Below are 24732 nucleotides of genomic sequence, written 5' to 3' on the forward strand. Positions count from 1 at the left end.
CAATTTTTTTGACAATTTGATAGGGTTTGTTGAAGCGAGGTTTCAACTTCTCAGCACCACTGCGTTTGAGAGAAGACTGCCGATAGGGCTGTAGCTGGAGATACACCAACTCACCTTCTTCAAAACTATGCTCTATGCATTTCCTATCTGTATAAATCTTTTGTTGATTTTGAGCAAATTGCAAGTTATCCTTCAGTGCTTTAGAATATCTTGACTCTTCTGAAGCCAGTTTTGAGGTTTGGGTACATAAATGTTGTCAAAAGCAAGATGAACGAAAGATAGGACATCATACCCATACAAAGCCCTGAATGGAGTCATACCATTAGACATATGATAAATCGCGTTGTAACAATATTCTCGTAAGTACAACCATCAAATCCAAGCTTTTTGATGCCCAACCACATAATTGCGAAGATATCCCTCAACCCATTTGTTCACAATTTCTATTTGCCCATCTGTTAAGGGATGGTAATTCGTGCTACGGTTCAAATCTCTACCTATTAATTTGAACAATTCTTCCCAGAAATTGCTCAGAAATCTGCTATCTCTATTATGGAAGATGTTCTTTGGTAAGCCATGTAAACGGAACACTTCCTTGAAAAATAATTCAGCGACTTGAACCGTGGAGAAGTCTGTAGTGATAGCAAAGAAGTGGACAAATTTCGTCAATCTATCCACCACAACAAAAATATAGTCCTTACCTTGTACTTGGGGCAAACGGGTAATGAAATCCATAGAAATACTTTCCCATTTCTGTGCTGGAATGGCTAAAGGTTGAAGTAGTTTGGCTGAATAGGAATGCTCGACCTAATTTTGCTGACATGTGATACATTCCTTCACGTATTGTAAAACATCATTTTTTAGCCCTTTCCGTGTGAACTGATCATAGATTCACCTATAAGTCTTGAAATAATCAGGATGTCCAGCTAAAGGTAAATCATCAAGTACCAACATAATCTTCAATTTCAATTTGGATCTTGGAACTAGGAAAATTCAATCTTTATAATAAATGATCTCATTTATAACCTTGTATCTTTCATCCTGAATATTCCCATCCAAAATGTTGCATGCAAATGTATTTTGAGAATAGTCTATTGTTAACAAAGATTAACAATCAGCTGTTACTCCCGAAATAGCATTTATTTCCAGTTTTCTGGATAATGCATTAGCAACCACATTGTTCTTACCTTTAACATATTCAATTTCAAAATCATAAGCTTGAATTTTATTGATCTACTTCTGTTGCTTGTCATTCAAATCTTTTTGACTCAATAAAATTGTTATGATCAGTTCTAACTACAAATCTGCCTCCAACTAAATATTGCTGAAATTTAGCCAATGCATGCATAATTGCCAACATTTCCTTATCATATATTGAATACAATCTTTCAGCACTAGTGAGTTTCTTGCTTTCATAAGCTGCAAGGTGTTTATTCACATTAGAACTAGGCAAGAACTCATTAGCTTCTTGAGTTTGTCAAATACATGTTGTGCTTCTTCTATCCACCTGAATGCCCCCTTTTTGGTAAGATCTGTCAATGGTGATCCAAGTTGTGAAAATCCCTTAACAAATCTCTTGTAGTAACTGCATATACTAAAGAAACCCCATAGATGTAAAAGATTCCGTGGAGGTGGCCAATCCAAAATGGCTCTAATCTTTTCCTGATGAACCTGCACACCTTGGGCACTGATCATGTGACCCAAGTATAAAATTTCTGTCATACACTGATCATGTGACCCAAATATAAAATTTCTATCATACAACATTCACATTTTGATGCTTTTGCAAAAAGGGATTGTGACTCCATTATACCCAGAGTCTCATCAATATGATGCAAATGTTTCTCCTTAGTCTTGTTACAAATTAGTATATCATCAAAGAAAACTAACAAAAACTTTCTCAGATGTTTGTTAAAAATATGATTCATATAAGATTGAAATGTTGCTAGAGCATTTGTTAGTCCAAATGACATGACTAAAAAATCATAATGACCGTAATGGCAATGGAAAGCATTTTTATGAATACCTCGCTCCCGTAATTTTATCTGATGGTATTCGGATCTTACATCAATTTTAGAAAAATATACAACACCATGTAATTCATCTAATTGTTCATCAATGCGGGGAATTAGATACTTGGTTTTTATAGTCTTTTTATTGAGAGCAAGGCAATCTATACACATGCGGAGTGTCCCATCTTTCTCTTTGACCAACACTACAAAAGAAGCAAATGGACTTGAACTGGGCCTCATATGTCCTATATCCAACAACTCCTTAATGGCCTTTTCTATTTCATCTCGGAAAGCCTCAAGATGTTTGTACGAAGTAATAATAATTGGTTTAGCCCCTTCTTCCAACTCAATAGTATGTTCAAACCCTCTATTTGGAGGTACTCCTGGAGTTATGTCACTATAAATCACACTATATGAATCTAGAATCTCCAACAAATCATCTTGATAATGTTTAGATTCAAAACCTTTTACCTTAGTGGAGATAAGGCATTGTGTTGACCAAGCTACATCACTATGGTAGAAGATAGCCTCCATTTTGCTAGCAGATACAACTTGGGGACCTCCATTTGACATTCCTCTGAGAATCACTTTTTTCCCATTAATTTTAAAAGGAAATTCCAATCTTTTGAAATTTTGTGACTATTTATCCATAGTTATCAATCATTGAATGCCCAACATAACATTAGAGTTAGCCAAATCAACAACATAAAAATCATTTGTAACTCTATAATTACCAAGAGTAATACTTAATTGAGGAACCTTATGTGTGCATACTAAAGTTGTACCACCTGCTACTTTGACACCAAATCCTTCATGTTTCATTGTGCGTAAACCACGTTTTTCTAACAAGAGTAGTATCAATGAAATTATGTGTAGCACCACTATCTATTATAACAATGACTTGTTGCCCCTGTAAAACTCCTCTTACTTTGAATATATTAAAATGCGGAGTTCTTGTCATTGTTACTATTTCACCCTTCCCTGGTGGATCTTCTTGAGTCTGTCCTATAGTTTGAGGATCTTGTTTCTGATTTGGATCTATGTTTTCCTCATCTTCACCATTTGATACTGCTTCAATGTAGTGAATTTTTCCTTTTCCCAAACATTTATGACCTGGTGCCCATAATTTTTTACAATTGAAACACAATTTTTTCCTTCTGAGTTCATCACGTTCTTCCTTTTCTAATTTGTTTCTAGGTGGTGTGTTGTTTGGAAAAGGTTTTTTAATCAAAATCCGATTAGAGGGTAGTCCTTTGTTAAATATCTTTACTCTAGCCCTATTTATGGCTAACTCCAAGGAAGGAGGATTTAAGGACTTAACCCACCCGTTGATAGTATCAGATAATCTATCTATAAATATCACTGTTTTCTGCCTCTCAGTGATTTTTGTTACTAATAGCGCTAGTTTTTCAAATTCAGAAATATATTGTTCCATCGTACCTATTTGTCTAAGTAGAGTCAAATCTTTGAGATGGAGTTTAGGATCCTTAGAATCAAACCTGTTAGTAAGCCTTTCTGTGAAAATATCATAAGTGTTAATCTGATTATGACCCAATGTAAGCTGTCCATGATGCCACCATTCATGGGCAATTCCCTTCAAATGTAAGGCTGCATATTTGATGGCTTCATCCTCCCATCATTGGATTTAATTGTAGGTATGTGTCAAGTTTTTGTACCCAAGCTTTAGCAGTGGTTTTGCTTGACCCATCAAAATATGGAATGGACATTTTACCAATCTTCCTTTGTAATTCATTATTATATCCCCTTTACCCCTTATTCTTATATTTCATCCTGACATCCAAATATTCTCTAAAAGTCATTGACGCTCTAAATTCATCACTTGCTTGTATCCAATCCTGATATACATCTTCCTGGAGTTCCCTAATGATAGGTTCTCTTTTAGGTTGTGGATTTCTAGGAGTGGAGGTTGGCATGAAGGGTCTTGCTGTAGTTGAACTTTTAGGTTGTCCATTAATTGATTGGTTTTCTTGTTCACCTATTTCCCTTACATTATTTTGAGTCTAATTTCTATTATTGTTCATGAATTGTGCCATCAAATTTGCCATGCGGTTTACATTATTTTGGATATCTCGTTGGCTCCTAAGTTATGCAGTTATTAGGTCCCTAGTGTCATTTGCGTCTCCCATATTGTTTTCAAAAATTATTTCCTCCTCTGACTCAAAATGATTGTCCTCAATGTCAACTTGTATAGATGAACTAGATGATTCTAACAATCTATTTTGTCTAACTTTGGTATTACAAAAATTGTAATTGCCTTTTGGCATATGTGTGTTTGTACCCACAGTCTGGCAGGATTGAAAGCTCTGATACCATTGTAAAGTTCCAACTTGTTCTTGGATGGGAATATTATAAGGGAAGTTTGTAAAACATCTAATCAAATATTAAAAGTGTTAAATTGAATATCTTCATTGATTTTCAAGAATTTAACAGACACCCGAATATAATATAAGCTGATTTATATTTGGCAATATAAATCTTATCAACAATTTGTTACAACCTATATTATATAAATATTTATGCACATGGAAATTCCTGAATTTGGCACATCTCACTTTGGCCTTCCTGTTGAAGATTCCTGAGTATTCGTATCAGACACAACCACCAATTGCTGTCCACACTCAAACTACCGTCCTCTTCTAATCCCGACTCCTCCTTACACTGTTGAAAACAATCGCTGTTGGAGATAAAGGCGTGACTGTTCCTAACCATTGATGCTTTCTATTGGCACGTCATCAAACAGAACTTCTGCTGCTATGGGTAAAGGAATGGCACTTGATAGAAGTAGACAATGGTTTGTGCTTCATCACGATGGTTGTCGGTTCAAATAGTGAATCTCCTGTGTGAATTATATAGAGGGGCACAATTTTTGTACGTTGACAATACATATAATCTTTATCAAAAATACTAATTACCTCATTTCGATGGTTGTCCTAAACCTTCCAATGATTCTCTATCAAGCCTTGGTCTTCTCCTTTGATGAACTTCTCAATTGCAATTATTTATTTCTTCCACTAGGTTAGAATGATTCTAATGAAAGGAATTATTCTTATTGCTTTTCTTGCAATCTTCAATTGATCTTCCAACCAAACTTCGATGCCTCCATTCAACAAAATTGATGATTATTTAAAGGCGCAACTCATTCCCGTGTGCAACTGAAATTGGGAACCTCTTTTTAACAAAACCTTGTTTTTACAATAATTAACAATTTTAATTATTAATAATTTTATATTAGTTTAAGAAATATCTAGACTAATATAGATTAATTAATATATGTTTACTTTATTTCTTTACTGTATTTCTCATAGGGATAATTTTGAAGGGATATTACATCTTTCATCTTTTATTAGAAATACTAATTATCTCATTTCGATGGTTGTCCTAAACCTTCCAATGATTCTCTATCAAGCCTTGGTCTTCTCCTTCGATGAACTTGTCAATTGCAATTATTTATTTCTTCCACTAGGTCAAAATGATTCTAATGAAAGAAACTATTCTTATTGCTTTTCTTGCAATCTTCAATTGATCTTCCAACCAAACTTCGATGCCTCCATTCAACAAAGTTGATGATTATTTAAAGGCGCAGCTCATTCTCGTGTGCAACTGAAATTGGGAACCTCTTTTTAACAAAACCTCGTTTTTACAATAATTAACAATTTTAATTATTAATAATTTTATATTAGTTTAAGAAATATCTGGACTAATATAGATTAATTAATATATGTTTACTTTATTTCTTTACTATATTTCTCATAGGGATAATTTTGAAGGGATATTACATCTTTCATCTTGAATATTCCCAACCAAAATGTCACATGCAAATGTATTTTTAGAATATTCTATTGATAGCAAAGATTTCCAATCAGCCATCACTCCCGAAATAGCTTTTATTTCAGGTTTTCTAGATAACGCAGTAGCAACCATGTTCTTCTTACTTTTAACATATTGAATTTCAAAATCATAAGCTTGGATTTTACTGATCCACTTTTGTTGCTTACCATTCAAATATTTCTAGCACAAGAAATATTTCGAACTATTATGATCAATTCTAACTACAAATCTGCCACCAAATATTTTCGAAATTTAGCCAATGCATGCATAATCGCCAACATTTCCTTATCATATATTGAATACTATCGTTCAACACTGTTGAGTTTTATGCTTTCATAAGCTATAGTATGCTTATTCTGCATTAAAATTGCTTCTATTCCTTCACCTAAAGCATCACATTCAAATACAAAAGGCTGATTGAAATTAGGGAGTGCAAGAACTCATTACCTTCTTGAGTTTGTCAAATACCTATTGTGCTTTTGCAGTCCATATGAATGTCCCTTTTTTGGTAAGATCTGCCTATGGTGATCCAAGCTGTGAAAATCCCTTAACGAATGTCTTGTAGTAACTGCATAGACCAAAGAAACCCCTTAGATTCGAAAGATTCCGTGGAGGTGGCCAATCCAAAATGGCTCTAATCTTCTCCTGATGAACCTACACACCTTCGACACTGATCATGTGACCCAAATATAAAATTTCTGTCATACTAAATTCACATTTTGATGCTTTTGCAAAAAGGGATTATGACTCCATTATACCCAAAATCTCATCAATATGACACAAATGTTCCTCCCAAGTCTTGCTATAAATTAGTATATCATCAAAGAAAACTAACAAAAACTTTCTCAGCTATTTGTTAAAAATATAATTCATACAAGACTGAAATGTTGTTGGAGCATTTGTTAGTCCAAATGACATGACTAAAAATTCATAATGACCATAATGGCCACGGAAAGCAGTTTTATGAATATCCTGCTCCCGTAATTTTATCTGATGATATCCGGATCTATCTTAGAAAAATATACAACACCATGTAATTCATCTAACAGCTCATCAATGTGGGGAATCAAATACCTGTTTTTTGTGCTCTTTTTATTGAGAGCACAGTAATCTATAGACATGCGAAGTGTCCCACCTTTCTTTTTGACCAGCACTACCGAAGAAGCAAATGGACTTGAATTGGGCCTAATATGTCTCATATCTAGTAGCTCCTTAATGGCCTTCTCTATTTCATCTTTGAATGCCTTAGGATCTCTATAGAGAGTAGTAATAATGGGCTTTGCCCTTGCTTACATCTCAATAGTATGTTCAAACCCTCTATCTGGAGGAACTCTTGGAGATATATCACTGAAAATCAAACTATGTGAATCTAAAATCTGCAATAAATCATCTTGATAATGTTTGAACTCAAAACCTGTCACCTTAGTAGAGATGAGGCATTGTGCTGATCAAGCTACATCACCATGATGGAAAATGGATTCCATTATGTTAGCAAATAGACCTCCATTTGAGATTCCTCTGAGGATTACCTGTTTCCCATTAATTTTGAAGGAAAATTCCAAACGTTTGAATGTCTATGAATACTTGTCCAAGGTTATCAACCATTGAATGCCCAACATAACATTAGAGTTAGCCAAATCAACCACATAAAAATCATTTGTTACTGTATAATTACCAAGAGTAATACTTAATTGAAGAACCTTATGCATGCTTGTTAAAGTAGTACCACTTGCTACTCGGACACCAAAACCTTCATGTTTCATAGTATGTAAGCCACGCTTTTTGACAAGAGCAGTATGAATGAAATTATCTGTAGCGCCACTATCTATCATAACAATGACTTGTTGCCCTTTGCAAAACCACTCTTACTCTGAAAATATTAAAATGCGGAGTCCCTATTATTGTTGCTATTTCACCCTTTCTTGGTGGATCTTCCTGAACTTGTCCTATAGTTTTAGGATCTTGTTCCTGATTTGGATCTTTGTTTTCCTCATCTTCACTATTTGATACTACTTCAGTGTAGTGAATTTTCCCTTTTCCCAAACATATGTGACCTAGTGGCTTAGAAAGTAGCCCTTTGTTAAATATCTTTCCTTTATAAGGGGGTTCTAGTTCTCTAGCCCTTTTTATGGCCATCTGCAAAGGAGGAGGATTTAAGGACATAACCGACCCTTTGATAGTATTAGATAATCCATTTATAAATATTACTGTTTTCAGCCTCTCGGTGATTTCTATTACTTATTCAGCTAATTTTACAAATTCAGAAATATATGGTTCCATTGTACTTGTTTGTCTAAGCAAAGTCAAATCTTTGAGATGGAGTTCAGGATCCTTAGAATCAAACTTGTCAATAAGGCTTTCTGTGAAAACGGCATAAGTGTTAATCTGATTATGACCCAAGGTAAGTTGTCCATGATGCCACCATTCATGGGCAATTCCCTCCAAATGTAATGCTGCATATTTGATGGGTTCATCCTCCATCATTGGGTTTTATTGTAAGTACGTGTCAAGTTTTTGTACGCATGCTCTAGCAGTGGTTTTACCTAACCCATCAAAATAAGGGATGGACATTTCACCAATCTTTCTTTGTAATTCATTATTATACCTCCTTTGCCCCTTATTTTTATGTTTCATTCTGACATCCAAATATTCTCTAAAAGTCATTGATGCTTTGAATTCATCACCTGCTTGTATCCAATCCTGATATATGTCTTTTTGGAGTTCCCTAATGGCAGGTTTTCTTTCAGGCAGTGGATTTCTAGGAGTGAAGGTTTGCATGAATGGTCTTGCTAAAGTTGAACTTTCGGGTTGTCCATTTATTGATTGGTTCTCCTGTTCACCTATTTCCCTTACATTACTCTGTTTCTGATTCCTATTATTGTTCATGAATTGGGCCATCAAATTTGCCATACGGTTTACATTATTTTGCATCTATTGTTGGCTTCTAAGTAATGCAGTTATGAGATCCCTAGTGTCATCTGTGTCTTCCATATTGTTTTCAAATATTATTTCCTTGTCTGACTCAATGTGACTGTCTTCAATGTCAACTTGTATAGAGGAATTAGACGATTCTACCGATCTGTTTGTCTGTCTCTAGTATTTCAGAACTTATAATTTCCTTTTGGCATATGTGTGTTTGTACCCACAGGTTGGCAGGACGGAAAGCTTTGATACCACTGTGAAATCCCAAACTTCTATATGTAATTCTAAGGGTCAGTTTCCGGAAGTTGTTTCAAACATACTGATAAGTTCTGAATATAAACTCTGAATAGATTCTGAAAATTGAATTCATTTACCAGTGCAGCATCCTTGTTAAATACAATTTGAATTGTATATAATACTGGAAATTATTTATTGAAAAATATGCATCAGCAATTCATAGACAGGATACTGGGATATTACTCTTTTACAAATAAATTCAGAGTAATATTATGATTTTGTACCTGTGACGTTGCATTAGTGATCAGTTGCTAACTAGACTCCTTATTTGGATGTTTGTCTTTACCATCAATATGAAACTACCACGAACAACTACTTCCAGTCTTTCTCCTGCTACTTGCCATGCTCCATCAACTTGTTTTTGACGGTAGAATACCAATTCCAATCATTGTTTGTCTTTACAACTGGTGCACTCTTCAATACATACTGGCCCTTGGATCAATACTTCCACTGCGTTGCCACACTTTGACAAATAACTCCTGTCATGACGGATTCAATTCCGTAAGTAATACAACTGGATGTTTTCACCCATATATTCTTCTCGGGCGGAGTTGTAAGTCCATCTAATTCTCCCTGAATAAACTGCTTATTAAACCTCCATCAACTTGAGTAGAACTGTGATTGCCATGAATCCAATAGGCCAACAATATGTTAGTGAAAGGATAAGAATGATGTTTGTATAACCCAGTAGACCAACAAAACGGTGTAAGGATGTGAGAGTATGTCTCAGAGACAATATGATTTGTTTTCACCGTGACTCTCTTTAAATTCCACAACCTTATTTAAATCGCAGGAGACGGGTGGAATTCCTGATAATTTCCTAACTCCCGTAGGAACTTCTCGCCCGATTAAAATAAACAAGGATTATTAGCTTCTTATTTAATTAATTATTTTACATAAGTCCATAGATAAAATAATTAATGAAATAAATATTTTTTGTCTTTATGAAGACAAGTTGGAAGGAATACTTAAATATTACAATGAAAGCCCCCAGTGTAGCCTGGGACCAAAGTCCTGTGTGCGTACAAGAGCCCCAAATAGTACTTAGAAGAGGGCATTCCCTCATTTACAGAAAAGATTAGGGGGCATACCCCCTATTACAAGATTTTAGAACATGATTACATTCTTGAGCAATTACAAAGGAGAGAGGAAGAGTTGCCATTCTTCATAGTAGGAGAGACTGAGAGAATGGCAATTATGCAGAGAAACTAGCTGAATTGCTCCACCTGCCACAACAAGAACAACAACACCCAAGCACAATAGCTCCAAGAGATGTTAGTGCCAAAAAATACAGACAAGATAGCAAAAGGATCAAGCCAAGATATACCATGCGAAAAGATCCTGCAATGGTAAAGTCCCAAGCTAATACAAACTTTACTTGATTGGTGCAAGATGATTGAATATGCTGAAGATAAGTTCACAATCTCCTTAGAGGGTCCAGACATTTCATCATATGAAATTGAACTGATAGGAGAAACTGTAAAGGCATTTACCTATGGCTTCTTCCAATCATAAGAATTCAGCATCAAAACATTCATAGGCCAAAAAGCCAATGCTGCAGAAGAACATTGTCCCTCTTTACCTGAGTCAAAGATGATGACAAAATATGTTTGGGCAGAAAACGAATCCCTAGAAGCCTGGAATCCCAATGATGAAAGACCCATGAATGAATATCTACCCTAGAGCGATGCTGGCGATGACAGCTCGCTGCTCTAACTTCTGGACCTCCAAATCAAGAACATCCACTACATTAAGGCACAACGCACCTGGCCAGAGGGGGCAGGAGCAATCACACCCCAAAAATCAGCAGACATTCACTCCCTGACCTCCCACAAGAAAAAAAGCATTCGCTCAAACTGTGCACTGGAAGCCATTGATCAATATATTTAATTAATATACTTTTATTTATTATCAATTAATAATAAGAATCTTACTACAGATGGGGGTATCACAACCTGGTGGAGTAAATTTTCTATGTTTTAAAGACAATTAGCTCTATGGGCTATAAATATGTTTTATTAAGACATTTGAAAGACCCGAAAATTTGATTAACTCAGATAATTTTTCATTTTTTGCCAGCATATGTGGACTGAAAGGAAGATTTTTTATCTGTGAATAAAATAGATGATGAATGCAGTTTCTAATCTGTGTGTTTGGAATTTGGTGAATGATTCTTTGTGACATTTACTTCTTCAATGATCCAATTCTCTGTGTGGATGAACTACATTGGTGTATGAGTTTATGTTAATTTATGCAATTGAAAGTAGAACAAAGTCTCTGTGCTTTGAATATTGTAGGCTTTACTATTTCTGGTAAAAAGTGTTGTCATAAATTTGTTTTCTGTTCTTTAAATTCATTGAAGACCTTATAGGGAGTCATACCTTAATTCCGAGGGTTAACTGTGAGTAGTTCACCCAACTGTTGGTTTCAGTTTGATCCTAGTAGAAGGGGGCAATAGAGTCAATTACATATAATTTACATTGAGGACAAATCTGTTAACCAACAAGGGGTAAACTTTGAAAGTCCGACAACTTGCGCACACTTTTCAAACATTGAACTCTCCATACTTAGAATATTTGAGATCTATGAGGTTGATTCTATCAGGCTTAGCCCACCAAAAGTAGGAACAGGCCTGAAGAACATAAGCATGAATTAATTGGAATGGGGATATTCCATACCATTTCAAGGAGTAAATGTCTGGAATGAGTTGGTTTTCAGACTTAATTGGCCAAATGGCTGAATAGTGCTAAAAACTGGCAAGGTTACGTAGTAAGTGTTCCCAACGAGTTTGGATTGGTTAAGTGATGGTGATCCAGAGAATATTTAACCTGTCATTACTATATTTTTGTTGTTCCATGCGCAATGGAATCACCTCATTTGGATTGCCTTCTTGTCCTCACAAACAATTGAACCTCCTCCTTAATCAAATTATCAATCACTTCCTTATTCAGACTACCTCTTTATCCTATGTACTGGATTTTCCTTCCTAGATGTCCGATTCCTTTTATTGCATTCTTTAATTAAATGCACAATGAAAAGTGAGAAATCAATGAAATAAGCAGTGTCTTAAAAGAGTTGATAGTACTCAACACTTGGATCTAAGATCTTTATCTTCTTATTGTAAGTACATCCTTGTACATGCCACAAGCTGAACACAAAATATAATATTATAAACAATTCTATCAAACCTTCAAGTAAAAAGCATTCCTTGGAGGAGCTTATTTTGCTAATCTGACTTTCTGATCCTTTGCAATTTACATACCTTATATTCCCTCCTAGTAGGAAGATTAGAATCAATAAAACATTGGAATCAGCCGAATCCTTCAATTAACATTTCAATTGAGGCATACATCTATGTTCTTGTTTTGTATCAGTTTCGTTAAGTGTTTCTACATATTCATATGATTGTAATATCTCTAACTAGATATTTTCCCTGAAACCCTTAAACAAATCTCAGAAATTTTAAAGAAATATATTCATGCAATGATTTTTTAGATTTCACCATAAAAATTGCCAACAATTATCCTGATAAAAGTAATCTCAAAATATTATTGTAATAAATCTCCAGCAGTACATTTTCAAAAATAATATTTCATTGAAATTCTTCAACAAAATGATCAAGAAATCCAATCATAAATTCAGTAACTACAACAAGATTTGATAACAGATAGATAAACTTGGAATACAATGTGAAACACCTGTGCAATGTCTCCGACTGACAATGGGTTTCTGTCCACTACCCAAGTTTGAGGGTTTCCATCCTCTCACCTGCTGAAAGTTGAAGCTTTTAAAAATAACTCTCCAAGAAAGAAAGTGAAATCCAAGTCACGAAACCAAGTATGCTAGAATTGAACTCCTTCCCTTTTAAGAACAAACATGCGACTCTTATATTCCCCCTTCTGTTTCTTTATTCCCTTTTTAAAATAATACTTTTTCCCTCACTTAAGGAAATAAAGGGCCCATAGATAATAAAATGACATTAACAATATGGACTTAAGTTATAAAGTCACTTTATAATAAATCAGTTAAATCTTTAGGTATTAAAATCTCTAATTAGATGGACTCGGATATGCATGTGTGATAGCTTGTTGAAGATCTCAACAAGATGGTCCTAGTCCAACTCTAAACGATGAGCCTAATGACTTGCTAAAAATAGTAAGTGTTTGGAAACCCTACTAAAACAACCCCGATTAGCCCGCAACTAAAATCGCCTAGGCCAAAAACTACTGTGATCGTATAGAAAACTTGGTTTGCCCATGGGGCCAAGGCAAAACAAGCTAATGGCGCAACAAAACTCACTGGCTAGAAAAAGGCACATGACAATCCTCCATTCCCAAAGATTACTTGACCCCAAGCAATTTGCATCTATAAGCTGGAACCAAATGCGTGGATCTCATATCTACCTCAAAGTTAATACTCTGTAGAACCGCTGCACAACACTAGTGTAAACATCTTTAACCCCAAAGTCGTAAGACAACTCAAAATGAACCCAAGCACTAACCAACTGGATATCCAACATCCAAAACATCTCATGTGTATATTCAACCAAGACAACTTGCCATGCATTTCTATCATAAAAGGAAATGCTCGCTACCCAACTAAGTACCTCGCTCCAACTATAACTACACACACCTCTAATATCACGAGGTGGAGGGAGCTTGATAATGTACCAATCTTCATCAAGAGTGGAATGTGACAAATCACTCCTCCCAAATCCTTGATCCATAACCATCCATGTGCATGCTCCACTTGGATCCCAAGTGCATGCTCCACTTGGATCCCAAGTGTAAACCTGTGTCATGTCCTTAATATCATAGTCTAGCTCCTATAAAACTTGTGCTAATGGAGATGATAGTTCCTACCTAACACAATCACCAGGCCACCATGGTGGAAATGGTGGGGTGATCTAATAGTACGTGTCACAATAGTGAACATCTTAGTAGAGAGAAACTTAGAAAGCAAACCTATCATGCCTCCATCTACAATGCAAGTATATATGCCATACCCACTATCCAAATCTTACACACACGATGAATCCATAAAAGTCAAATTAGGCCCAATGTGATCAATGGACTTTTGTTGCTCAAATCTGGCCTCGTCACAATGCAAGAAGTGGTGAAGCCCATCATTGGAACCTACCCAAGCTATACTTCTAACTCTTTCAATACTCGTGTCTCAAAACAAATTGCTATCACATCCATCAGACTTAAGGAGATACAAAGCACTGAAGGAATCTGCAATCTCATAACTACATCCAACCTTTGCAAGACCCCTATGGATGTGTTGACTCTGCAAGTAACCTTGTTGGTGGCGACTGACACCATAATCACTCTATATCTGCATGAGATCTTTGTGATATAGAAGTATCCAACCCTCTCGGATATATATCGCTATAATGGAAAACTAACTGGTGCCCCTGTAAATGATCTCCCATAGTCACCTGATTCAGATACTCTCAACCTTTAATCCCATCTTCTGGAGAAGGCAGACCTTCATCCCACAATGGATGATACCAACTCTAAGCCAATCTACACCAGCTTCTCATGAAATCCTCAAGGTGTGGATCAAATGAAAAGTGATGGGCATTCCCCACTGTATGGTCACAATGCATAGCCTCAACCTCAGTCAATGACTCATCATAAAGTACAATCTGCCCACTAGAATTGGATGAATCATGCTCAGCCTGATCAGCCTTCGCACTATCATTATTAACAACCTCCTCAATGGTCATATATGACAGTTGGCTGGATTAGAGTGTGCCAAATCTAATTTCTGATTTAACTCAGCAGTCTGATTTTTTGCTTCATGAAATGTCACTAGAGTAGTCTCTAGGGTGTCCTTGGCATTCATGAGCTCATACGTCATGCATCTACTTCTTCTTCCTTCTTCCTTAGTGCTTTTGAGTAAATCTATGAAGGGTCAAAGAGATGGTCATGATGTGAAAGAAGGTATAGATAATCTGATTTCATAGTTTTTAGCCTTTCCTGGATTATTAATGGGTGTGAAAATTCCTCTTTGAATCCCCTTTGTTCCCATTCCGTTTGTCCCTTCCAAAGGTGTTTTTCAAACGTCTCATATATTTCATCAAAGTGTGATAAAGATGCAATAATTTTATCTTTAGTTACCTTCAGCTGATTTCCCAACAGATATGAACTAGTGGGTGTATGAGAGCAATCAACTGCATTTGGGGTAAGAGAATACATGTCATCACACCTATCAATGCCATGAGTGTTCTTTTCCATGTCCAACTGTGCAATGGAAAGGGGGACAACACTACTTTCAAAATAAAATCCATCACAAGATGAACCCATACCATAAGTAGATACCATTAGGTCCAGATCAAAATAAGCATCAGCACTCACAAAAGATGTGGAGTCATCATCCTTAGCTGATTGGACAATCTCCTCCAACACACTATCAATATGCCCATCAAGAGCACTATTGTAGGCAGTTCCACAAGACCTCTACCTCCATACTACCTATCAATAGACCTGTGCCATTATTAACATCATTCCTTTGATTATGTGAAGACTCTGAATCACTGGTAATTGGTTGTTCTTTTTCCTGACCACCTGTAACTTGTATAGTGCATTTCCCTCCATTGCTATTCATACCTTGTTTGACATTTGGTCCGTCTGTAGGCTGACTTTTGACTGCTGAAAACTCCTCGTACAACTCTTTGCGAGCTCCTTGTGCCAAGAGTTCATGAGCTATCTCGTGGTATTCATTCTTTACCACATTATTCTTAAAGTACAACTTTGGATGCCAATCCAAGTAATCAATAAAAGGTAGATCTTTCTTAACTGATGTAGGGAGAATATTGTATTCCTTATAGAAACAAAGGATTTGTCCTCTTTTATCCTGCTGCAAATTCGGAGCTGTTTGTTGAGTTTGATTAAGATCCTGCGCAACCTTTCTTAAAGTAGGCATTTTTTCCATGACAGTGCTCAAAGATGATACAGTAATGTCAAAAATAAGCTATGTGACTCACAACCTGCTATAGGAGAATCTCCTTGCTCGAATTTAGCACAAATATTCTGCTGTATTCCTTTCCTATGGGCTAGTTTTCTGACGGTCTTTCCAAAAGTGAAAACTGTTATCCCAAGCAATGCCACTCTGAATTGATGCAACTGTAGATAAAAGAAGCTAAGATATTAATGTCCAACAAGAGACCACAAAAGGCCCTAAGGGACTGAAACTACAAACAGAGACCAGAAGGCAGCAGGACAACCAAACTGTGTCCGGAAACAAGGAAACCAACAGACCAAAAAGAAAATAAAGAGAAACAACCCTATACAAGAGAGACTCCAAAACTGCAAAATGAGTGGCATGTAGTCGTCAGAAAGTAGCTCGAGACCGAAGGATATTTATCCAAGTGCCGAGAAGTCTGGTCTTGTTGCCAGAGAGAGGAGGGTTGCTGTTGCTGATGGCGCATGTGTGTGTGATCTCTGTGTGGTCTCATCAATCTGATGTGAGTAGCAGTGGACGGGCTCCCAGACTGCTTGGTTCCTCTAGGAGAGGCAACCGGAATGAAGAAGTGATAGGCTGATGAGGGGATGCAGATCTAGAGGGAGAAAATTCTCGGAGAGAGATCCTGAAGACAAAAGGCCTCCTGGAGACAGAGAGTGCAAGGCATCACTGATCATCATACCTGAAGGAGGACAGGGATTTGCATTCTCTGAACAGGCAATGGAGCCTCCCTGGAATCTCATAATAGATCGGACAGTAGAGAGCTACTCCTATTTGTTCTCTCTTTGTCCAAGATGCTTCACCCCAGCCACACCCTGAGAGTCTATGCCAAACTGATGGTGAGTCTAACATCCTTATGATAACTGTTTGTGTGCCTCTGTAAGTTAAATTGCAGGTTTTGGGAGTGTAAATTACAACTATAATGTCATGCCCTTAAACTGTAGCCAACTAACTTTCAGCCAGCCAGAAGCAAAACTTGACCAGAACAATGGGACAGCTACCATGTGTGTTCACCAATATAACAACTCTGTGATTTTCAACAATCAATCCTAGAGAGGTGCTAGCTTCAATTCCAGGAGTGTCTGCAGATACTTTATGTGCTATCTCTGCCCGTCCATGCAATCATGAAATATCAGAAGTCACTGGTCTGAATGGGGGTCTATAACTGATGCATATCAAAACTCATATTCGTCTCAGAACTATGATGCCTTAAATATTCACAAGCTAAGTGACCACACCAATATCAAATAGATAGGAATGAGTTTCTAACCAAGGGCGATAACCACCGAGAAGGGTCCTTTCCTCAAATACAGTAACCACAGAAGAAGTTTCCAGCAAAATATGATATCTGGTAAATCTGTTCAACTTAATACAACCACCACTGTAGTCCCTGTGAGGTTCTGATACATAAAGTTAATGAATAGCCAAATTTATGCTGCAGTTCTCTGGTTTGTCGTAGGATTCATACCAAGGAATTTTTCTTTTCTGACAATAGTGCTACTATGCTACTACCATACAAACTTCTTGTATCATAATGAAATCATCAATAGGAAATAACTGTACTAAGCTGTTCAAGAACACAGTTGAAATACATGTCCACCAGCAAAGAGTTCCTTTTGAAAAATTTACAACAGTTGATGTTGCTACAATGTTGAGCCCGTATTCTACACAGAGAACCATGACTCCCAGCAACTTAATACGGCATGTTCTCAGTCTACACCCCTATGCACAGAGCTATTAAAGTTTTCAGAAATGGCAAGACTTCAATTGTCGACAACAATAGCGGCAAGGCAAAGGAATATAATACTGTTTGTAAAAAATTATGTTTTGCAGCCTGTTATATCCTAAAAATAAACGCCTCTATATCTCATATTCTCTCCGAACTTACTCCTTCCCGCTGAAGAACATTAGCGAAATATTAAACCAATCTAAGAGAAATTCTCCAACCAAAGGATTAAAAACAACCAATATTCATTTTGAGCACCAAAAATTATAGTTTATTGAGTCATAGTATTACCGCTGATTATTTAATAACAATTTGAAAAGTCCTCCAATAGATTTTGGCAGAGCAAATATAATCTGAAACATTTGATTGGTTACTGGCAAAGATTTATTTCCAATCATTAGACACGTTGGACACTTTAGTGTCCACTATAGTTTGAAATATAAATACCAAACTAAGTGGCAAAAGTATGAAAACCCCATACGGTAATCTTAGTGCAATAGATATTAAGTATTCACCAAGGCTTGTGAATTAACACCAGTATTTCCTCAGTATTTCCACATGCGACAAGGCTTGATATGTAAAGTTCCAGATTACTAATCTTAAGATTTTTCACCGTAGTTACTCAAGTATTTATGCAACTCTGTATTCCAATCTGTTCCTATTGTTATTTCTTGCAGAGTAAAATTTGGACAATAAATGAAAGTGCCAGAATTATACAGATCAATGTATACTACTGTCTCTGTCCTGAATTATTACAGTCAATTCTCAGTTTATAAAACTTGTTTCTTATTAACCCTTTAATCCTCTCAACCAATGATCAGTCAGTTATTTAACAATTACACAGAAATGGAACATGAGTTTATTGGATACTGTAGTTATGAATAACATTTCCAGATAAATACATAAATGGACATGCACTTGTAAACGTGGTAGGAATTGACTTGAGAGTATCGGCAACCAGATGTATTTTGTGACATTGGAACCTATGCCTAGCGCCTTGTCTTCAATGGTTCTTGATTCCCTTGGCTTCTGTGGTTACCATGTTAGTTTAGTCACTAACACTTCTGATTCTCAACCCCGTGCTTTTCCTTAAAGATATACTTTCCCTGTTCACGGTTACATTACAACCTTGGATTGACTTCAGACGTTCTGCTTGAGCAACATGTTCCAGATGGTCATCACGGTGGTACTTGTTCAAACCAAAGTAACGAGAATCGGAATCGTATCGGAATCGGCATGGCCGAATCGAATCGTGAATCGGGGGTGAATCGCCGGTGAATCGGCGATGAATCGGCAAATTTGAAAAAACCCTTTAAATGTAGAGATTTTAACAATTTAAGACTTATTTCATGCACCCTTTATTGAATATAACTTAAACACACTATAACATCATCAAATAGAAGTTGAAACTTAACATATATAAACATGGAAGTTTGTGTTTACCACATGGGGTAAAGAGTTTTTATAAGATAGCTTCACATCCAACACCTACTCCAAGTGCTTCAAAGCATATCACCCCTCTCGAAAGGCTTGCTCTATTGTTCTCTCCACCACAGACACTCCATGCCTGCAATAGCTTCAGGTCTCATCAATTGGTGAGACTTCCCACGACTGATAACCGCAACGACTGGGGGTCTAGGGGGCAACGCCCCCAGCGGGGTCGAGGGGCAGCGCCCCGGGCGCGCTCCCTGTCGCGATACAGGGCAGGGTCGAGGGGCAGCGCCCCCGTCGCCAAAACCAAATTTGCACTCTGAAACCCACACAAAACTATATGGAACACAGTGTTTTTGTGATTTTCTTCTGATCCCACACTCTTTCTGGGAACCGCTGATGTTTTACTACCTGATTATGTCTTTCCCTTCCCTTGGGCATCATCCGTTATGCATTCTAAACATTTTTTATTTGTCGTCTTTTTTTTTTTATAACCTATGGTTCTTCTTTTCTCTTCTCCTCTCTTCTAGTCATGCTTAACAATTAGAAGGCCCTTTAGGGTTATAACAAAGAGGAAAGGTAAAAAAGAAAGCAAAAAACATAAGTGATTTTTTTATTATTTCCAACTAAACATGCATGCTGTTACCAGCCGATTTTTGGCGATTTCTAATGGCGATTCAGGCGATTTTTTGAGTGAATCGCCGATACATGCGATTCAGGCGATTCACCCGATGAAATCGCCGATCACGATTTCCGACTCCAAAAAAATCGGGGTGCATGAATCTGATCGCTGAATCGGTGATTCACGCGATTTCAGCGCGATTCTCGTTACTCTGGTTCAAACGATACCTGTCCGACTACAATATACTCCAGCCTCTTTTTACCATGTCCGCAACATATTAAAATGGTAATTATTGGGTTTCTTCCCCTGACGGTGGTTATTCAATTCCAATCTCCTTCTCAAGCATCACCAATGAATGTATATAGATTTGCCATTACTACTTTCGACTCCAGTAGGCCAATAAAATATTGACGAAAGGAGAATAAGACCTTCAACCTCAATTCAATTTTGAATATTCACACCATTTTCTTCTCCCTCAAAAAGCATTTGCCTCCTCTATTTACCCAATGGAAATCAGGTGTTGATTCTCGTAAGCTATCAACCGATTTGGTTCAATTATTATATATTAGCTCAATAAATTGAAATAAATATAAAATAATTAATATTGAAATATTAATTTTTCCTTTATGAATTTCAAAGGGAAAGTTCTCTTGGAGGGACATTACACGATAACACTAAAGCCGAACTTCAGTTCATCTTTGTCATGTCCCCTTTCTAGCGACATAACTTCTACCAGGGATTTGCCTATCATTGACTCTCGTAGGCAAATAATTTTGGAAGAGAGAGTCATTCTGTTGACAGATGATTACATTCTTGCTCTCAGAAAGTTATTATCCAGTAAGTGGGGCCTACTTGTCTTAATAGTCGAATTGAGATTGTACTTTAACTTTATAAAGTTATTTATTTAATTTTATAAGTTAATTAATAATAAAATACATTATAATAAGTTATTATAATAAGTTGTTCTGGAAGCTTCCAGCGACTTCTCAAAAAAAGTGAATAAATAGAGGACAAGAGGCACCCATTTGCACAAGCGGTTTTGTGGATTCTACTTCTTCAGTTGGAGCAATTTGTAGTCATTTGGTTTGCAAATTCTCAATTTATCTTTTGGAACGAAAACTCCCATTGATAAGCAATTTTGAAGGTGTGAGATATCACCCGAATTATTGCAAAACGGGAGGTGGCATTACAGTCATCTCATCAGGGCGAAAATCTGCGGCCTAATGCCAAATTGGGAACTCTTGCATTTTTGGCCAAAGTGTTTAACGCACTGTCATAGCTTAAGCATTGGTTCTTTAGTGACTTTAATAGCTAGGGTCATCTCAGTGGTATCAGAGCAGTATTCCTGCCATCCTGTTGGGTAGAACATTTTTATGCAACCATATTCCAGATATTATATTCGCAGGAGAACAATACTTAAGGGCAGTGATATGGGAGAAAGACAGTCACAAAGTCCATCTAGATTTCCCAGAGTTGATGACGATGAAACCAAAGAGTTTTACAGAATCATGACTACCGGACAGCAAGAAATAGCTCAGTCACTACAAGCTTTGACTACCATAATGGAGAGAGTTGTTTAGCCCAGGTTTCAGGAACAAGGTAGAGGTACACCTGATCATGATAACAGAAGTGTGGTAGGCTCACAGGGTGCTCCTAGGCGCAGATCATGGACAGCAAATAGGCCTACTCGTCCTTCTTTTCTAAGGGAAGAGGCTCAGGAGATAGGAGAAGACGATTTACCGGATGATTTTTAGGATGATCTCAGAGCTGCTACTGCTGAATGGCAAGCATTACCCCCACATGTGCGTGAACTATTGAACTTTGATCGCTATCTGAACCAAAGGAGAGAGCACATGAGGAGCAACCGTCAGAATAGGAGGTCTAGAGGAGGTCATGATAGTGAGTTGCAGCGAACTGTTAGCAAACTCACTTTACCATCTTTCGATGGTAGTGGTCAGATAACAGCACAGGCTTGGTTTCATAAGTTGGACACATTCCTGGCATTGAGGCCTATGTCAGAGATAGATGCCATCAGATATGCCACCTTGCATTTGGAGGGAGCAACTCATGATTGGTGGTCACACGGGATGGTTACGTTGCAGCACAACCAGGTGACATCTTACCAGGACTTTGTGGATAGATTGGTTGAACGTTTTGATAAAAAGGATCCGGAAATTTATTTTCGCGACCTCGCTCAGTTAGGACAGTCAGGCAATTTGTAAGTTTATATTAGTGAATTTCAGAGGTTGTCAGTTATGGTACAGGATGTGTCTGAGAGACGGTTGGTTATCTTATTCACAGAAGGATTGTCCGAACCCCTTAAGGGGTGGATTAAGGCATTTGATCCACCAACACTTCAGGAGGCCATGAGGAAAGCACAGAGTATGGAGTTAACAACACCTTCTAGTAGGTCCACTTCCAAGAGTGCTACTTCTTTCAGAGACAATAAGAAGTTTGATAAAAATAAAGGGAAGAGTATTGAAACCAAAGGAAAATCTACTACACCCCTAGATGCATAAGCATTAAACGACTTGCGTAGGAAGAAACTATGCTTTTATTGCAAAGGCCCATATGACAAGGACCATGATTGTCCTTTAAGACCTAAGGGGAAGGCCAATAGAATTATGTGGGCATATTACGAAGGATCGAATTTTGACAGTACGGCAAATGAGGATGATCACAGTAGTTCAGAACCTGAAGGAGAAACAGGAAATTCAGAACAAAAGGAAGAAATTGAGTTACATTTACAGCAGGGGCATTTGTCTAGTATTCAGCAGGAGGGATCTTTTAGGTTACGTGGTGTTCTAGCAGGACAGAAGGTGATCACATTGGTTGATACAGGTGCTACACACAACTTCATTGATGCACGACTGGTTGAGCGCCGTGGAATCAAGACAGAGGAGTTTGAGGGTCTCTGAGTACAGGTTGCCGATGGATACACTCTTAAGTGCAATAGAATGGTCAGAGACATGCCTTTACGTCTGAATAATTATGAGTTTAAAGCAGATTACCATGTGGTCAATATGGGCGACTTGGATATCGTTTTGGGTATGGCATGGTTACGTTCATTGGGCGAAGTCACTTTCCGTCTCAAGGACATGGAGATCAAGTTTGAGGTAAATGGGAATCAGCATGTGTTGAGAGCTATCAGGAATAGTGATATCCGAACTATTTCTCTCAGAAGATTGGAAAGATTGGTGAGGCATAACGATATTGAATGGGCAGCCATGTGTACTCTCATGCCTACAAAGGAGGAACAACAAAAGACAAAATATCATCCAGACATCCAGATATTGAGGGGAAAGTATAGTAAGGTATTCAGCGATATTCCCCTTGGTACACCACCTGATAGAGGGATTGAGCACATCATCGAATTAGAAGAGGGGGCTAAACCAGTTATGATCACTCCATATAGGCATCCAAAGAGGCTCAAGGATGAAATAGAAAAAATCATCAAGGAGCTTCTCGCAATGGGACACATTAGACCTAGTAAGTCTCCTTTTGCTTCTTCAGTAGTTTTGGTAAAAAAGAAAGATGGTTCTCTTTGGATGTGCATTGATTACAAAATGCTGAATAAGAAGACCATTAAGAATAGATATCCTATTCCACGAATTGATGAGTTGATAGATGAACTACATGGGGCATGCTACTTTAGTAAGATAGATCTGAGATCCGGTTACCACCAGATTAGAGTCAGAGAACAGGACATAGAGAAGACTGCCTTCAGATGTCATTGTGGACACTTTGAGTTTGTAGTGATGCCATTCGGGTTGACCAATGCACCAGCTACTTTCCAGTCCACCATGAATAAGGTGTTCCATCATCAGCTGAGGAAATTTGTGTTGGTTTTCTTTGATGATATCTTGGTATATAGTGGGACATGGCGTGAGCATATGGAGCATTTAGAGACAGTATTGAAGACCTTGCAGGTAGAGTCTTTGTATGCCAAAGAGTCCAAATGTGATTTGGGTATGACCGAGTTATTATACTTAGGTCATATTATCAGCAGAGAAGGAGTACGGATGGATCCTGATAAGATTCGTGCTATTGTGGAATGGCCAATTCCTGAGAACCTGACTCAGCTGAGAGGATTCCTTGGTTTATGTGGCTTCTACCGCAGATTTGTTTGCGGATATTCGCGACATGCGGCCCCTATGACAGATTTGCTCAAAAAGGGAGCTTTTGTTTGGACAGGAAAGGCACAGGCTTGTTTTGACAGATTTAAGGAAATCATGACTTCATGCCCGGTACTAGCATTGCCGATTTCTCGAAGCCATTTGAACTTCAGTGTGATGCCTCAGGAGATGGTATTGGGGCTGTTTTGATGCAGGACAAACACCCTATTGCATATGAGAGTAGGAAACTCCGTGGGCCAAAGAGATCATTCAGCATTTACGACAAGGAGATGTTAGCTATCATGCATGCATTAGCTAAGTTCAGGTAGTATTTAGTAGGAGATAAGTTTTGTATAAAAACTGACCACAACAGTTTGAGACATTTCCTTGGGCAGAGAGATCTCAATGATAGACAACAGAAATGGGTAAGTAAGCTACAGGCATACGACTTTGATATATCATATGTTAAGGGCACTCAGAATGTGGTAGCAGACGCCTTGTCATGCAGGCCGCATCTTAGTGCGATGATTGAGATCTCTGAGGATTGGAAGCATTTGATTGTTGCAGAGTATGCTAGAGACTCTTGGGCATCTAGGATAGTTGATGGAACAATTGTGATACCAGGTATTCACTTGCGGATGACTTGATCATTTACAAGAGCAGGATCTTTTTAGTCCCAGGATCGAAGGTGAAACGGTCTATTATGCGGACTCTTCATGATTCACCCATAGCTGGTCATCCCGGGTACTTTAAAACATATAGACAGGTGCGAGAACGGTTTACATGGAA

The 24732-nt window shown here is 37.5% G+C and overlaps 1 pseudogene across 1 annotated transcript in view; it reads left to right on the plus strand.

Moving 5' to 3' along the window:
* Positions 1 to 24732, plus strand: part of LOC149566791 (DUF21 domain-containing protein At1g55930, chloroplastic-like) — a 209986-nt pseudogene that overhangs the window by 136103 nt on the left and 49151 nt on the right. The gene's annotated exons all lie outside the window — the stretch shown is intronic.

The sequence above is a fragment of the Cupressus sempervirens genome, chromosome 3, assembly GCF_028749045.1.
Source record: "Cupressus sempervirens isolate cs-2001-9-10 chromosome 3, ASM2874904v1, whole genome shotgun sequence".
In the NCBI taxonomy this organism is placed as follows: domain Eukaryota; kingdom Viridiplantae; phylum Streptophyta; class Pinopsida; order Cupressales; family Cupressaceae; genus Cupressus; species Cupressus sempervirens.